Here is a 19136-nt window from a genome sequence, read left to right on the forward strand (position 1 = left end):
TATTGCCTTGCTAGAGTTACCGCATACCCAAGGCACTGTTTGTGTGGATGCGAGAACCTCCACACGTGCAAAAATATTAAGTGCTATACAACAAAAGGGGCATGCAGGATTATGCAAGAAATTGGTATTATTTCCGTCCTTGGCAAATGACAAGAATATACGAAGCACAAAGGACAGCACAGGGCTGTATTACAAATTGGGTACTTCACTGCCTTCTTCTTTTTATCATCTCTGACCTTCTGAACTGCACACATTAGTGAAACACAACAAATGGGACTCTCAAAATGTGGATGCCTATCGCCAAGCATACATCACCGACAGCAATACACAACCATCAGCGAGCATTTTGTTCAATAAAGCACTTGATATAAAAATGCACCCCCTCAAGCCCGAAACTCTAAAAACACTTCACTCTTGATGAACGCTCTCCAACTTCAGGGAGAGCAAAGGTTATTTACGCAGTCAACAGGAGCACGGTGCTATACAGCAATAAATACAACAGCTGCTAATTTTCTATTTTCCCCATACGCAGATATTCAGAAGAGAGCAAATAGACAAGAGCAGGGGAAAAATTACATACCTTACCAAACCTGAATGTTGGACACAACTCGTTTCAGAGCAACATTGGTGTGAAGGTAAGTTCCTCAGGCGACCACCAACCGCAATTCCTTTCTGGGCTCCCCAGAGGCTCCAGCTCCCCCTTGTCTGTGTCCCTGAGGAAGATGCAGTGTCCTCCAGTATTTCAGAGCCTCAGCTGCAAAAGATGCTGTTCAGAAAAAGGGAAGAGAAGAAGGTGTGGCATTAAATTCTGGGGTCAGCTGTTTGGCAGATTCAGAGCAGAACATAAGACAACATCGGATAGGAATGAAATGTCAAGGCAGGACAAAGAGCCTGTGACAATCCATCATGCGTGGCACCTTCAGAGGGCAATCTCTGAATTCAAGAACTGTGGTGCAAAGCTGTACTTGCTTTACAGTACTTCAACAGTGTCCCTTGACCAGGAAATGACTGCCAGCCCGGCATTCCAGTCTGATATCGTAATATTCCATATTCCAGTCTGATATCGTAATAAGTAATACACTTCTCCATAGGGAATATTTTAATTCATTATGGCATTTCTGTAGAATAACAGGACTTTCATATTAAAAACAGAGATGTAGCCCCAGTCTTAATACTTTGCACTGTTAAAATGACTCCCATTCCAGGAATTCAAAGCTCTAGACAGGCAATCACATTGGGACCTTTTAGCTGATGGGAAGCGGTGACTGTCAGCTCAGCACTCGGCAACGGGATCCCCAAAGTTCAGTCTCCAAAACAATTGTCAGAGACAGATAAATGGCCTGAGGTTTTCTGGGAGAGTGGGGCTCAGAATCATCCCATTTTTAGCTCAGTATCACTGCTAAACATGCTCGGTGTTTCTGAGAAGTCAGACCCTGGCACTGAACAGGGACGTGGTGGCCTCACTGCAGACCCCCAGGTGAGAAGACAGCGATGGAGACAGCCGCCTGGCAGCAATGCTGCCAGCAACAGAACGCCTTAGGAGAAGCACCGAGAAGTTCAAACGTTCATCGCTGCCACTGCATACATCATCCCTGATTCCTGGCATATGGAAAAACCCTCAAAGGACCATCCTTCCCCCACGCGGACAACACAGCCTGCCAAGAGAGACCAGGCAGAGCCGCACAACGCAGGTGAGGACCCTGCAAAGAGCAGGATTCGCCCTCCCTAGGTTGGATACAGACACGCTAGGTGGTTTGTGTCCTTAAACCGGCTCAGAGGCACTTTTCTAACATTAACTCAACACAGCAGCTGCGAACATACTCTAAGTTTGCCTAGAAATGCAAAAAGAGTGAAGGAAAAAAAAACCAGAAACATGTCTATTCCTTAGAGGTCTCCCACACAGGAGAAAGCCTGTGGCAGCTCGAAATACTGCAAAATCCCATTACATCTTCACAAAAAATCCCGAACCCATGAACAGGTTACAGCTATCTGGAAAACCCATTAATTTTTGGGCTGGAAAGAAGGAAGATTTTGGTAATCAATGTGTAAAACTGTCCATACTGAAAGTTAGCATCATACTGCTATTTTTATATGTATCTAAAAAATTTTGCCAAAAGTCCACATACACGCATGGTCACACACATCAGAGCAACCAAATATATTCAACTTTATTTAGCACTAATTATTTCACTGGACCTTGTATAAATGGTTTATGTTACATACCACACCTAAAGGCTCTACAAGCGGAACAGGTTGTGAGACACCCACAACAGAAGCCAGGATGGCAGAGCACAGTTTCTTGGTACGCTTTTCCTGACCTTCTGCCTCTCTTGAACTCAGACGTGAAGGACAAAAGTTCGGTTCCTTCACAGCTCCTGTCCTCTTCCAGGCTAACCATGAAAAATCAGACTGCCAACTGAAATGGCTGCTGAATGACTTATGGCTATAGAAACGGCTGATGCTGCAGTAGTTTGATCTGCAGGTAGCAGCAAGACCTAATTCTACTGCTTTTAAGGGATTTCTATCTCCGGAGACCACAGTTACAATTACTTTTTCAATTTTGCTCGTAAATTGTAATGCAAAATAGTCACGAAGAAAATCAGCGCTACATTTCTGTGCGTTAACTATACCATCAGCTGAGTTGAGAAGCAGAAGCAACAACAATAGGAGGAGATCATCAGTGCAAGCTGAGTGCAACAGCCCCGTCTCAGGTTGGAAAAGATGTATTTTTGAAAGCTCCTATTTAGTACAGCTTGCCAATGCTCATCAGAAGCAAATCTCTTTGGTTAAGAAGCTGACATGTTGCCTTAATAAGCTGCTATGCATGCGCAGAGAGTTTCTGCGCTGTCTGAATTCCTGCACTGCCGGGCGGATCAGGACTTAACGGTGCAGGCAGAAGCGCGCACTTCCAGCTCCTGGCAAAGACAAAAAAATAAAAGGTTATGGTTCCCTCACTCCTAACCACTACCATTATGGGAATGGGAGCGCAGCAGCAGCGAGCTGGAAAACGTTGCTGCCAAGCTGTTGCCTGATCCAGACTGAAAGCGTGGAGTACCACCAGCATGCGGGAGGATGGGAAATCACAGGAGGTGTGGGCATAGACGTGGGGGGGAAGCAACTTTGGTCATGACAAAAATGCAATGACTTGCACCATTCCCATCCCTCCAACATGAGACATCCCTCACCCCCCTGCGGCCAGGATTCCCACCAGCAGCAAGGTGCAGGTGCTGCAGCCTGAATGCAAGGTGCTTCCTCCACCCTCTGATGGTGCACATCACCCACACGTGGAGGGAGGGAGGGAGGCAGACCAGGGACCATTCCTAGTCAGCGATATAGTAAGGTAAAAGGCTACAAAAAAATAATGCAAGGAAACCCTCGTTTGTGTTGGCTCAGAACATCCTGGGGAAAGAAAGGAGAAAAAAAAAAAAAGAAAAAAAAGAGTATGAAAGAGTATGCAAGTCCTGTTACCCAAACCTGCATAATTTTGCAGAAAAACCCCTTCACATTCAGTATGCCACTACTGACACGGTCAGTGTCCTAGCAGGCAACTGGTCTCCCTCTCACAGTCGAGGAACCTGGAGAGCCCATCACACACATCACACAGCTCCTGAGAGGCTCTTCGGACCTCCTCACCTTGGGGCATCTCTCTGGTGAGCGGCTACCCCGAGGGCTGGAAGAGCCCGGGCTGCCGGAGCCACTGCCCAAACCCAGAGCCCCACCACTGCCCCACGGCTGCTGAGTGACAGAGACACCAACATCCCTCATAAGGACACATTCATTTCAGCCGGCAGCTGCTGTAGGAGCTGGCACTGCTCCTGTCTGAAACAAAACCAAGTCTGAACTTACAGAAACACCCCACGTACTAGAGATCCCACGATTTCAGTTAGGTTTGGTTCTACAATTTTGTGCTCCCCGCATCCTCCTTTGATCAGACGTGCGGAGGTAAGTGCAGACAAACTATGAATTACTTTCATTATCCCACCACTTCAGATTTTTACATTCAGTTTCTGGAGCCCTGGATTAAATATTCAGGTGCATTCCTAAATTAACATAGTTAAGTGGTATCAGATCAGTCTTCGAGTCACAAAAGCAGGCATACAGATGTTCTCATTAATCGGGAAAGGCAGACAAGACATTTTTCCAGTAAAAAGAGAGTATTTCCCTTGGAGGAGTCTCAGTCCTTTACCGATAGAAAGCATGAATAATAGAAAATAACTATACACTTTAGATGTAACAAATCAGACCAAATATTCAATTTGAAGACACCATTTCCATCTCGAGATGTTCCCAAACCACAGATCAATGAAGGCTGGGAGACTCTCGCAGGAAGCCTTGCTGTACCGTGGCCCTGTTCTCATCCTTTTCTCCAGGCCTCAGCTATCGATCGCCGTCAGGGCGAGGACAGGAGTCGGCCGGACCCTCACCTGTCCCAGCACGGTCACCCTTGTATTGCGGTGCCATACAGCCTAAGGTGCAGCTTGGGCCTTGTGGATGGATATGACTTTACGGGTGAGCGACTGCGACTTTAGATAGGGCAAAAAGAGGTATCCCAGAAGCTGAAAGATAGCTGCAAGCAAATACTACAGTATAATAGACATTCAAATTAGTATTAGTTTGTCTCATCAAAAATTAATTACAACCTACCTAACTGCAACTGAAGAAATTAGTTGGGCATAGGAAAGATTAAATATTTAAAGAGGCTAGTGACTTAAAAATAATTGAAACCATATCTCTTTTTTTTTTTTTTTTTAAAATTTTTACTGCTAGCGTGACCATTAAGGAATCAAAACTCCGTATGTGTGTACACCCATGCAGACATTTATGGTACACTCAGATATACGTAACATGTTCATATATAGCCTCATAACTTCCCTCTTTTCCTATAACCAAACTTGGATAAACACGTTTGACTAACACAGAGGAGCTGTACCGGCAGAATCAGAAGAAAGGCTGTGGAACAGACAAGGGAAAACACATTGTTATTGCCAAGTATTTAACAAAGTCAACCTCCTCTGTAAGTGCGGGGAAAAAAAGACCCCACAGCAGAGTCTGAACCCAGCAGGGAATCACACCAATTCATTAGCAGGTATATCTTCTCATTACAGCCTTGGACATTAGTCTCCATACAGCTGAACAGGCAACAGCTGCTGCATTTTGCCGTATCCTCAGGATCGAGCGCACTGTTTTCTACCGAGCTTCAGGACAGCATGGCTGAACGCAACCCCACCACGCCAGCCTCAGCCGAAAGCAAGGCTTATCTCACGGGATGCTCCTGACTCCTCACAGCCCAAATCCGAAGAGAATCCAGCTTCTAGGTTTTGCGGGATTTGTCCCTCCTGCTCCTGCCACGTCAGGGAACTGTAGGATCAACAACTCATCCTGTCAGCTCCATCTCTGGTAACGACCTCACATTAATTTAGTATAAAGGCGACACTGGTGAAGAAGGGAATAAAATGAGACTTTGAATCCTTCCTTCCAGAAGGCCAATGGTAAAAAATCGGTAGCAATGCAACTCTGGCACCTTTCCAACTACACCACTTAGAGCATCGCCCACAGCCCCGTCCCAGACATACTTTGTCATTCAGGATGGCGGAGTACAAAACATAAATAAAACAGAAGTCGCCGGCACGACTGGCACTCAGCTGTTTTGAGGGGTTTTTTCCTTCCCTGCGAACGAAACAACCAGTGAAATAGCAGAACTGCAACTCAAGTGAGAACGTCCGCGAGTAGGAAATTTGGTGGAGGCTGATGGTGTGATGGAGTTCCTCGGGAAATTAACTCAATTAAAGAACTCAGGCAATAATAAAATGAAGAATACATTGACTAAGATGAATATAATGGAATACTGCGATGTTGCTGAACAGCAGCATTGGTTTATGGAAAAAGGAAGAGCGAGCAGTGGTTAACCATGCTTCTTGTGTCAACTATTCCCATCATAATAGTATTAATGTTACATTACGAGGTTCAAAAGGCTGATTAATATCTTGCCGGGTTAGCAAATGCTAAGGCACGGCACAAGTCTTGCTGCTGCTGCATAGGAGTAAATAATTTCTGAACGTGGAATCCAAGAAATTAAGCGGAAATACTTCCAATTTGAAATAAAACATGCATGCTGAAGAAAGGCGCTTATATTAACGAAGGCTGCTTCTCAAGTTCAAAAGCATTAAGTTGCGGGCTACTCTCTAACTGCCTAGCTGCTAACGCTGCATTATGCTATTAAGGTTTTTTTATTATTATTACTCCTCCTCCTACTACAGTCTGGTTACACTATAAAATAAGATCTCCTGGGCTCCTTAGATTCAGACGTTTACATCTGCCCTTGTACTGCAGCTCTTTCATGAGATTATTGTTTCTTCTGTCAGTTCAATTGAAAGCAATGATAAAGTTATAGCGATGCATGTGTCCTTGTCAAATAATGCTTTCAAAGGGTTGGAAGCACATTTGTAGAAAAAAATGCAACGCTTAACTGATTTCCTGGATTTAGGAGAGAATGAGTATCAAACAGCTTGCACTTAACTGGTCAGATCTTCAAAATAATTGAGTAATGAAATAAACCCAGTTCTTCCAACACAAGCTGACAGGTTTATATCAGAGGTAGCTGAGTGATACAACTTTTGCTGATATGACAGTATCTAACTGGATTTCCTCTTACTCTAACTTAAGATGGGAATGGAACTAGAAAACAATCATGTCACTCCTCTTAGTATCACAGGTAAACTGTGATCCTTAAAATGTGTCAATATATGTAACAATGGAAAATAAATTACTTTAACTGGGGAAAAACATTATTTTTTCATCCATTCCAAGATAAACTTCTATACGTGCACTGACTCTTCTGGGATAGATTTTCTGTATTCTGTAATTCAGGTACATTCCAGGATGAAGAATGCTGTTTATTACTAGAAGGTTCAAATACCTTTGGATCTCTTTACCACAGCTGATAGCACATAAGTGGATCATATTACAGGATCAGGACATGAAAGTATAAGCTTTCTATAAACATACTGTACTTTTCTTTCTCTCTATCCAAGGCATTAGTAGCTTGACCACTATAAAGTTTAATCTCATTTGAACTCAGTGAATTTATATTTTGCCACCCAAAAGTGACTTCTCTGTATCTCCTTCAGACACATTTTCACCTTCCTTTTGTCCCCCCCCTTTATTTGAAATAATAATTTATTTATTTTATTTTGGTTCAGGGACTCTGTCTTACGAATACTTCAGATGACATTTCCCAACAGTTCTGGCACTGGCCTCACTCTGCTCGCACTGGAATTGGGGAGATTTATTACTGACTTGCATTAAGATTGGTCATAAGAAACAACTGCCTTCGCTGCCCTAATCTGTCACTCTTCAGAGATACTCTCCTTTGTGTTACTGCCATTTCTAACCTGTTTTCTGTTGGAAAATAAATTAGTAAATGCATACCTCCATCTACTGTTAAATGTCATTGCTAAGCAAGTCTTTCGTCCTTTGCTAAAGTTCTTATCTCGAAAGTTATTTATTTAACTCTGTAACTTTATTGTTTATCTCTGTGGAACATATTGGGATAAGCTGGTATACCAAATGTTAGAGAAAATACAAGTATATTGGATTCTGTGGCACCTGGAGGACACACAGCTGTCAGTCAGTTGTCAACCCAGAATCTGAGCAGGGTTTTCCATTATAAATTCAGATCATTATTCTCAACGTTTTGATCATAAAAGCCACACACAGCGTCAAACTCTGATACATTTCCCAGGAGTCTAAAATGGGATTCTCCTTTGATGCTTTAAGCCGTGTTTAGTTATATTAGTAGAAACAATTGTTTCTAATCACTTTTCAAACTTTGAAAAGTTTCCTCAGATAAATTAGTGCTATGCAATGTGCTGTCACTCTGAAGCCCCACTCGCTGCCGTAGTTTTACACTGGTACAACCCAGGGGAAAGGTAAGAGTCAACCAAGTCCGTAAGTGACATACAAAGGCAGCCTCACTCGGCGCACAGATCTGTTACGTTCACCTGAAACGTATATCAAATTCACTGACACTTGAAAAACACCAACCCAACTGCTGAAATGTAGCTTTTCCTATGTGGTTCGTATATTTGAAGAAAAAAAAAAAACTCAACTTGAGCTGGAAACCAGCATAAAAGCCTGGTAAATCTCTAGCGCCTTTAAGCGCTGTAATTTCAGCCACTGGTACAAAAAGGACGGAGCCAGAAGGATACGGAAGAGAGCACGCAGAGGTCTGGCAGATCATCAGGGAGGAGGCAAGGATGTCTGCGGCTGCTTAAGAGAACCATAAGGGCTGGGTGAGGGCACCGGAGAGCCAAGAAGCAGCCAGAGCAGACCTGGGGCCGCAGGAGGATGCCAGAGCTTTCTAGGAGAAGCGTCAGGAGTTTGGAGAAAGTTGACACAAGTTAAAAAGGACCATAAGGAAAGAGGAGCACGTGCAAGCCCTGGAAGTTTTGGTACACAGCCACCGACACGTTTGCAATTGCACATCAAGACTCCCTCAACGTCTTTTCCCCTTTCCAAGTACACACACTGCTCCAGTCTATGCTTTCTGGACCAGACCGCCTAGTCTTACACGCTGAACTATGGAAAAATCACCAATAACAAGTGCAAAGCAATGAGGAATCCGACACTGACGCAGAAGGCATCCCTGCCACAGACTCCACGCGAGAAAGATCTTGAGTTCACCCACGTAAACACCTCCTGCTGTCGGCTCTCAGAGAGAGAAGGTTACGTGGACTCTCCCAGCTAGTCACCAAACTATCTCAAATACTCTCATCCACCCATAAAACGAGGCAGTATAACACTGCTTCAGTCGGTAAAGGCCGAAATCCTAACGAAGGGAGCGGGAACACAGCCCCCGTCGGGCTGCACGGCTGAGCCCACCTGAGGGCAAGGGTCTGAACCGCCTTCAGTCTCGTTAGGTGCTCGGCAGTCTCAGAGCAATCTTTCGATTTGGGTGGAAAACCAAAGCAGCTAAAAGTAGACGAGGAAATGCAAGGGAGTTTAGAATAACCTCGTTACGAAATACGCCGGATTCCCTTCAGAGACGGTTCAAGACTGCTGACTCTGTTTGAAGCCCGTGATCAGCAGACCCCAGCCAGAAGTGTGTCACTGAGCCCAGGCAGAGCTCAGCACCAGATGAAAAGACTCATTTATAGCCACTGTCAGCAAAGAAACCATACAATACACCCGAACCCCATCGAAATCTTGACATGGCCAAAGTATAATGAAATACAGATGAAAACTATTCATAACAGAGCAGCATTTGAGATGGAAATTGGCCATATCGCTGATAAAAAAAAAAAAATCTCGTCTTCCACAAACACACATTGACACGCAGAGTTAGCGGTGCTTACACAGGTAACTGCCTGTGCCATCAGGTGGTCGGATCCCCAAACCCTCTTCCACCCGCAGTTCATCGCGCCAGCAAGTAACTGTGTTCAATTAAAATCTCTTTGGAAATATAATCCCATACAAATCAGGCATGAGAGTTTAGAGTGCCTTGCCCCTTTTTAAAGTCCTTCTAAACCCCCAAATAATATGGTCAAAACCGTACCGCAGTTCTGCGTGTATTTTAGTCAATTAGCACAAATTCATCTCAAGGGTGAATTTTTTTCAGTCCACTCACCCTTAAACAATTGGATACTGCAAAAAAGCCTACAGCTATCTATCTGCATAGCACGGCAAATATTTTGAACACCACTAGAATAAAGTTCATTGACCTGAATTTATCTCTGCTGTAACATCACCAACTTCAGTAGGCTTTTGCCGGTGATAAATTTGCCCACTGGGTTCTGGGACATGAAACGACTATGAAATCACAGCTTGTAGAAATGTCAATGAACAGGTTTGGATGTGGGCAAGCCTGTGCACCAAGAAGCTCTTCTCATTACAAATCTGCAAACCTTTGGCAGTTTGCAAAACGCTGCTCTTAGAAACATTTTGAAGAGCTATAAATAGCCTGCTCGGCCCATGATAAATTATACTCTGTGAAGACTGCAAGACTAGAAATGCCTATAGCTCTGGGTTTTCAGTGGGGACTTCTTTGACTCGAGACGAATGCTCAGGCTTCAGGTTTTCATGAGTGTGTGAGCGTGTGCGTGTCTGTACATGCGTGTTAAGAGTCACTTCTGGGTTCTTTCTGTTTCTAATGAAAAGTAGTATTTTAAAAGTCACAAACCGACATCATTCAAAGAAACTGAAATGCCCCGTGAAATTCCCAATAAAACAAAAAGGCCCAAGTTCATACAGTTTGATGTCCCTGAAGCTTCTAAGTTTCAGAAGCCATATGGTTTCAAACGCCCCTTAACCGTCTCTCACAAGCAACTTCAGAAATCTCGACGCAACCTCCTGAACTCTTGAGCCAACCTGAAGCGACGGCCACATGCTCTGCTCCTCTGCAGCGGCTACTGAAAGGGCTGAATTTCGCCAGCTCTGACCCCCACTCAGAGTAGAAATAGTTACGTATTCCTACTGCTCATCTGCGCTTCTCAAGAAATGCATTACCGCTCTGATTGCTCGCTAAGTGTGAAGGCTGACGCAGGATGATGGCACACGCACATCACAAAAAATAAGAAGCAATAAGTGTGTGTGTGGGGGGGGAGGGGGGGAGTATGATAAAATTCTCAGCTAGCGTAAGTCAGCCTGGAGTTTTTTAAGTTAATGACTACAGAGCAATTTTTATCCTTTCAGCTCCGTACCGTGCGTTGTGTTTTTGCAAGCAATCCAGCAAAGAGATGTGACAACCACTATCCAGCAATAACCATTTTACAGTGGCCACTACAATTACACACACGCAATTATCCCGGTGCCAGAGATTGATGGGAATTATGCTTTCCCCTTTCTATTTCGCTGTGGAAGTGTAACAAAAATTAGTTAAAGTATATATTAATGGTTCCTCAAATAATATACTTGATTACATCTACTGCAGAATATTTTCCTTCATGTTTTTGTAATGAATCTGACCATGAAAAACAAATTTATGCCTACAGTTTGTATCATTATAAACTCAACTCATTTGATGTGGAAAACCTACAGTTTAATTGCTTGATTTAGATTTGGCTGGTTAAATGCGTACTGAAACATTACTCTTTTAATTACGTTAATTTATAACTGAAAAGCTAAATTTACAAAGGCAATAACATTAATTATTTACTTGCCCATTAAAGCTGAATATTTATTATCAAGCTAATTGGCTTCATAAGTCTGCCAAAAAATTAAAAACGAGTTTATGAACTGATTTATACAGGAATGATACTGCTGTATCTCTGAGCAGGTTGTGCGTGTTTAATGGATTGCTCTGATATATATTTCTTTCATTTTTAGTCTGTTACATACAGTATTTTCAAAAGACTTTATTTTTTTTTTCCCCTCGATAAAGATGCCAGTTGTGACTCAGAGCAAATCCTTCATGCAGCGAGATGGACCTTCACTGGTCTGTAATAATTTATGCATATTGCATCTCCCCTGGTCATTTCAACGCTTCCTGAACGCAGGACTACATTGGGTTAAATCAAGCAAAAAGGGAAACCTAGTAGCTCAGCATACTCCAGCTCACAGGCAGGATAGCAGGGCTGCTGAGAAACACCACCCAGCAGCGAGGAGTCTCCATCCGCACTAATATTTCAGCTTCATTTCCACACGCAAGGTAACTAATATAGTCAATATTTATTTATGCATGCATCCTCAAAATAATACAATCAAGTTACTAATGCTTACAGAACAATTTGAGTGTTACCTTAATGTATGATGAAAGGCTAATTTTGATCGCTGTCGAGACAGAAATTCTAATTCCATTTGGCAATGTCTTTCAACTCCGGCACAAAGCAGATACCTTCTCTTCCTGCTCATGTTCCTTAAATCCGTGACTTTCCCAGGGGGTGAGGGGATTACCGAGGAGCTGCGGCCGCACGGCCATCAGCACGAGGCAGATCGCGCTGCTGCGGTCTTCGGTTTCGCTCGTGCTTCTGTCAAAGTCCTCTTCGACTGAGGCCTACTAATGACTAATTGGTCTGCAGAGCGCACAAAATAAGCCGAATAAAAGAGCCGACCCTGAGACAGAACAGTAACTACTATGTTCAGTATTTATTTTTTGCGGGTGTCCTCAAAACAGGATGATTAGGTCTAAACTACAGTCTAAACTTCCAACCATGGCGCAATTGTATTGCAAAGGAAGGGCAGAAGTGTCCAAGAAAGACAGGTAATGGGTCAGTGGATTTGGTTTCCCACCTCACACGAGAATCTCAGTTTAAAACTTTGCTGCCCTGAATTTTTTTTTTTTTTTTTCCTGCAACTCCTCTGCTGCTGTCTGCAGCCCAGCGGCGGAGCCAGCGGCGTGGAACCTGGGAACCTCTGTCTCGGGGAAAAATCCTCTGGCTTAAACTATCAACATCTCACACCACCTGAAAGGCTGGATTCAAGACATACGGTTGATTTTATTATAAAACTGATAAAGGAAAGAAAAAAAAAAAAAAAAAAAACAAAAAAAAAACACACCACAACTTAGAATAGAAAATCCGGGGTTTCTTTGCCCATGTGTTAGCTGCCATCACAATAGAAGACCTGCACCAGGATCACAAGTCCATCCAACATTTGCCTTTCCTAAAACGATGCAGGACATTGATCCTTATGCCAACAGAGCAGACACGCTCGTATCTCCCAGTGCCAATTTTCTCTAAATACAGAAGAAACGCAGCTCAGTATAACACAGCTCTGTAGGGGTACTAGACACAGAACTGGCGAGAGCCAGAAGGATTTGTTAACACCCAAATCCAACCTGTGATGTTGAAGACACACATTTTTTTTGGACAGTTTAATTCAATGCGCCCCAAACCAACAAGGGGTGGTAATTCAGTTGAGTACGTTAAATCAGGTTGAAACTAGAGCTGTTCCATATCCACACCCAAAGCGGGACGGGGGCTGCGTGGCCACGGGGTGACGGCTGCCCGACCCTCAGTCTCCACGTGCAGATTTCCACGTGGCCACTTGCGCAGAGTTTTTTCTCTTTATTCTCTTGCAAGAGCGTGTACTTCGCATCCTTTCTACTAAGACCTGATCTAAAGGCTGGCATCATCACCGCACGACTCCCTGTTAATTTTTGGATTTAAATCAGCATTACAGAGCTTGTCCTAGGTTGTCCTACTGCCTGTTGTGCTCATGGCTACGTCTCACTTACACGCATTAGACATTGGAAGCATGGAAGCAACCATATGTCTTGCTTTGCATTACCATATATCCAGGAGTTTGGTGCAACCCACTTCCCTGTGGGCTTTTACTGATAGCCCAAAAAGTCTGGAAAGCGATCTACGTGGTACCATTCAGCGGAGATACAATGACGCCACTTTTAGAGCTCTGCCTCAGCAATGTTTGACTTGGCTAAATTACATCCGCAGCTTCTTCCTCCCAACAAAGCGCAGCCCAATGAGATAATAGCAAGGAATCACTAAGTAGGGCAGAGGAGGAAATTTTTCTACCTGTAAAAGTGTGTTACTTAAAAATATATATATATAATTAGACCGAAAGTCAAAGTCTCAGAAATATTAATTATTCAGAAAGCTATTAGGCGCAAAAGTCAATACAAAACTCAGTTGTGTAATGCTTCATCGAAATTTCAAAATTTTTTAAAACTTCATTAGCTATATTACATATATTAGCTATTTCTCAGAAAAAAAAAAAAAATTCAAACTAAACCCCAAGTCTTTTGTTTAAAAATAAACAAACAAACCAACCCCTATAGAAGAAACAAATTCTAAGAAACTCCAGAAGTCTCGTGCTGTTTCGGTCTCAGCTCAGCATTTGCTGAACCTGGCCTCTCCCTCACTATTATTAAGGTATTAATGGTTTGGCACCAACTGGTGCCAACACATCAGACTGCAAAATCCCGATCAGGTCTGGCGTGAAGCAGCAAACCTCCCAGAAAAAGCCCTGGTAGGAGGCAGTGCCGGTACAGAAGGATAACGCTGCATGACAGACAACCAGCGTAAGAGAGGATGGCAAATAGAAGATAACTGTCAAGTACGTAGTATTTTTAGCAACAATCAACCAAAATGCCTTAGACATCAATTTTAAGCCATTTAATCCTCTTAATGATACACTATGGCGTTTGTTTGTGATTAGGGTTTCACTTTGTTTTCTATAGAAGATTCCCCTCAGACTTCCGCATTCAATGTGCTTTGTAAATAGTTCTGTGAAGACACTGAGTATTAGGTTAGAGCTTAGTTATCACAGTGCTAAATTATTCCAGCTGGGTCGTTATTAATTCTCCTAATATTACTATTATTCACTATCATTACAACAACGCAGCACCCTATGGATACATTTATTACAGAGCATAAATCCGGTGCTCGTATAAGATGCTGGAATGCCTACTCTGCAATCTTTATGCAAAAGCCTGAGGAATATTTAAAAAGCATTATCTTTAGGACAACTTTTTGAAGGCTTACCTCTAGATTCCCATCCTCCGCCCACCTATTACATTTTCGTATGATGTTAGCGAAGTTTTCCGTATGTGATGCTCACTGCAGTACAGGCTATGGCCCAAGGCAAAACTCTTTCATAGTAAATACACTGGGGAAAGGGATGGTGGAGAGAGAGCAAAGAAGAGGAGCGTACTGCTGTACACAGCAATTTCCATTAAAAGAAAGCATTTATAAAAATAGACATTTAAAAATATCTTAACACGTATTACCCTCCCCCTTCGAAGACTTTATGCTACTGCACATATCTTTTTCTAACACGAGGATACGTTTGATTGGGTCTCGATTCAGAAAAGCGATTCGTTCGGGGAAGAGCTTTTAGCACCTGCTTAAAACCTGTCAGAGAAAAAGTTAAGCAGATGCTTCAGTGTTTTCCTAAATCATGACCGTAACTGGATTTATGAGTGCATAAATCCCTCCACGTCATGCATTCGTGCATACAGATTTTGAAATTTTGTTTCCGTTATCAGTGCAACTCTCTACCTGTCTGGACACCTCTGACTCTGGTAACAAGAGGCGATAACTCTGTTTTAAGCTGTCGCTCTGCAACAGTCCCAAATATTTCAGTACTGTTCCCTCCAACCTGCCCGGGTTACCTCTCCCCTTCAGTACAGTTGCACCATTCTCTCACTATAGCGGATGACAGGTTAATACTGGCAGTACCAGTGCTGCTTTTGTTGCTTCCCTCTCGGGTTCCCTAAATCCTTCACGGCCACTGTGTCACGGCAGCTTCTGTTGGCCGCCCATCAGTTTGGGGGGGGCTCCTGAGCTCTCCTGAAGCAGCGGTCCCTACGCAGCAATTCCTTATTTTGCATGTGTGCAATTGTTTTTTCTTTTTAATGACTGGTGCTCATCCATACATCGGAAACGTACTTTCTAGTCCAACATCCAAGAAACTAGTGAAAATTATTAAGGCAGATCCTTCTCACACCCCATGGCCAAAATGTCCAAGGATATTTGAGTTAAATATTAATAAACTACTCTTAAAGACTTCATTAAAGTCAGGTCTGCAGCCGTTAGTGGTTACTGGGCAGTGAATTCCTTGCTACCTGGAAATGCGCACCTCTGCTGAAAGCTTCTATCGATCCACCAGTCAAAAAGTTTGAAAGCTACGAGTTCGAGCTCAGCTTTCTCAGACATGGGAACGTGGTTCTTAAGCGAGCATCGGACTCCTGGCAAAAGATGAAGTGCTTCTGCTTTCCTCTCTTTTGGATTAGTCACCCAATCACAGAAGGAAATCAGATTAGTTTGGGCTTAACAAAGCACGTTAGATATTATTTGCTGCTCACAGATATGGGCAAGTTCAGTAATTTGCTCTGTATCTTTCTGGGTATTTACAAACCTCTGTTTCCCTTGTACCGTCCTCTGCGATGACAGGTACTACCTTTGCCTTCCTCCGGACTTCTGACAATTGCCCTATCCGCCGTAAGCTGCCGAGAGTCGTTGTAAATAATTCGGTGGGTACATTTCCGAAGGCCGTGCTGACCCAAATATATCACACTTATCTAAATACTCCTTATCCTGTTCTCGCCTTTGCTCGTAACCCCTTGTTACAGGGAACACTGTTATAGATCTGACACGATTATTAACCTTTCTGTGAAGAGCAGTGCAAAATAACGGCATTTGGTATTTTTGTCTTCTCTGTCTAGTCCATTTATTTGCTTCCCTTTCTTACTGATGGACTTTTGCCTTCCTCTTACTGCCAGCACTTTTGTAAGTCATTTCATAACCCTGATTTTGCCTCTCGGTCCTTCTGCTTTTAGCCTCCGTGGCTGCACAGCCAGCGTCCTTCTTAGCCACACATCTTTCCTTGCCAGGTTTGTACCATTTCACGTTAGTGAAAAGCTCCTGCTGTAGCCACGCTACCTCCTTATCACATTTTTTTTTGGTAAGACTGACACCAAGTTTAGATGCACTGACTTCAGAAGGGGCCTGGATGCAAAATTCGGGTGCAGAGGAGCTCTGGAAGCCGCAACATGCCCTCCATATGTAGTGCTCCAGCACAGAAGACGTACCCTACTACGCCAACATCTGCCCTCCCACCAAGCGATGCGCGGCTGGACTACCAGCACAGGGGGGAGGGCTGAACAAAAAGCCTCTCAATTTTTCACCCCATATCCCTCCTCTTCATACGCAGCGATTAGAAGGGATGCAGCAAATATCCACATTTGCCGGCAATTACTCACTGTGCAAATAATCAGAGGATAGGATGGAGGTCTCCTAGACCCACAGCCCCCCGTGTCCTCTACATACAGCCGAGGACCTACCTCCACACGTTGCTGAAGGTTAAACTCTTGAGCTACACCAGCTTTAGCGAACCCTAGGCTGAATCTCAAGAACCAGTATGAGTTTAGTAGGAGCTTGCCAGTTTCCTTAGTCTTAGTTAAATGCATTTTCTCAAGTCATCACTGCAACCTCCTTCACAAAAGATTTTCAAATTCAACAAAAATAGTCTAAAAATAACTGCTTTCTCTTCTTGGACTGCAGTCACTTAACAGAGCCAAGAACTAGCAATTTATTTCATGTTCAGCTAAACTGAAATGCTTTAAATTGCATTGATTAGCGAAGCTTTGGCTTTAAACCTCGAATGGAATTCTGGGGAGATCATTTAACAAAGGAAATTTGCAGACTGTACGCAGACATGAAAAAATATATACATGCATTATTGCAAGACGACGGGGTAAAAGGTTTGAGTATGTCCCATTTTTATGTATTCTCCAAGCAAGGTAGCAAAGAAATGGACCATAAACTGTCAGGACTAAGTATCTTGTAGATCATCCTTGGATTTCAGTGGCCAATCTACCCCCACCCTACATTTGAGGTAGCCATAAACATTGTGCAAAACACAGTACCCAACAGGCACTGAGAATCTTGAATTCATCCCTTTGAAGGGCTACAGATGAAAGATGCAGAGGGATGGGTCCCTCAGTGGAAGAGCTCACGGAGAGGCTGGTGCTGTCCTGGCAGTGGGAAACGGGTGCACACAGACAAAAGAACTAACTCCTCATTTCACTCTAACTACTCTCATTTCTTTGCTATGCTACTCCCCCAAAATTACCTTGTCTTTGAGCAGTAGAGGCCCCAAACACCTCAGCTTTACACTACTATAATTTGCGTTAGCACAAAAGTATCTTTAATATGAAAGTGGGGGGGGTCCCTCTGCAAACAATTTACATCCCAGTTCCAAACAAGTTCAAAACTCAAATGCTTTTTTAATTCATTACCCACTGCCCAAACCCAGCCTGCTCAGACACTTCAAAAAGAAGCTACGTGACATACCCCATACACTTCAGCAATATATCTGTGTCCTAAGCTGTCTTCCTATAGCCCGAACTTATCAGCGTAAGTTATTTTCCCCACTGACAGCAATACCCTTGTTAAAATGTCCCACAACCAATTCCAATCAAAACGCCACCTGCCCTCCACCTACCCCGTCTTCACAGTTTCTCTCTTGAATATTCTGGTGGCGTTATTTTTTTCTTCAATACCTTTTGGATTTTGTACACCTTGGTCATGACCCCTCTTAATCTCTTCTATCCTAATGAATATAAACATAATTTTCTTAACCTCTCCTCCTAGCTTATAACCCCTGAGGCCCTTTATCATCCTTGTTACGACTGTATCCATAATTAAGGTGTCTAAAAAGATCAAAAGGGATGAACAAGAAAGCGCCTACTTCATACAAATTGTTACATGAATAACCAACATCTCCCCCCCCCCCCAACTCTCCCTTCCCATCCCAACCCGAGCGCTCGGCGTCGGAGGGCGAGCGGGACGCTGATCCCGGCGCATCAGGCGGTGCAGCCGGGACGGCCTTTGAAGCTGCAGGGTGCATCGCTCCTCCCCACCGCACGCCGCAACGTTCATCCTGCTGGCATTTGGGCTAACTCCTTACAGCTACACGTACAGACACATGCATTTATATTCTCCGCAGATGGCCAAAAATTCACACCTGCCCATGTTATACATCAGACAAACAGCCTTCCACCTGTCCATACGCAGGCACACATACAAGCTCATATATATGCACACAGGCGGCAGCTCCCTGCGCGTATACACAGGTATGGATGCACACAGATGTAGGGACACATTTAACATTGCTGTTACCAAGGAAAGAGAACACTGACCACAACCACTTTTAACACAGCACCGCTGATGAAGATAACACACCGACCGGCCTTCAGCTCTCGCTGTGGCTGGCATTCGTTAGTCATATAGCTCCTCCAACCCTTCACTGATAAGCAGCGTAGAAGCCTCCAAGGGATGAACATAAAGTCACAACAAAGCCCGGGGCACGGGAGATAAACACCTTGCAGGGGATATCGCTGTGTCCTTACGGATTACGCTATATGATATTTAGAATTTGGAATCTGCCATAGCAGATCAGACAAGAGCTCTGTTTAGACCGGAGACCTGAATCGGGCGGTAGCAAAAGCAGATGCTTCAGGGAAGGGTTTGAGAAACCCTTGCGAACGATCACAGAACAACTAAACCATCTGGGCTATTTTCTTCCCGATCTTGATTAACCAGAGAGTTGGCAGGTAACCTGAAAAGGAAGAACTTCTCTACCTCTCTCGAGCACCTCCCTTTCAGCCCTTACCATTGCACAGCCTCACTGCTGTGAGATGAGGTCCAACCCTTTCGGCTTCAGCTCTTGAGCTTTTG

The 19136-nt window shown here is 43.7% G+C and overlaps 1 protein-coding gene across 1 annotated transcript in view; it reads right to left on the reverse strand.

Annotated features, from left to right (window-relative positions):
- SGCD (sarcoglycan delta) overlaps positions 1–19136 on the reverse strand; it is a 349935-nt gene that overhangs the window by 216973 nt on the left and 113826 nt on the right. The window contains exon 2 of the mRNA XM_082489858.1: positions 581–766. The gene's annotated coding sequence lies outside the window, so the exon portion shown is untranslated. The remainder of the gene's footprint in view (positions 1–580; positions 767–19136) is intronic.

This window comes from Vanellus vanellus (assembly GCF_965231255.1).
Source record: "Vanellus vanellus genome assembly, chromosome: 13".
NCBI classification, from domain to species: domain Eukaryota; kingdom Metazoa; phylum Chordata; class Aves; order Charadriiformes; family Charadriidae; genus Vanellus; species Vanellus vanellus.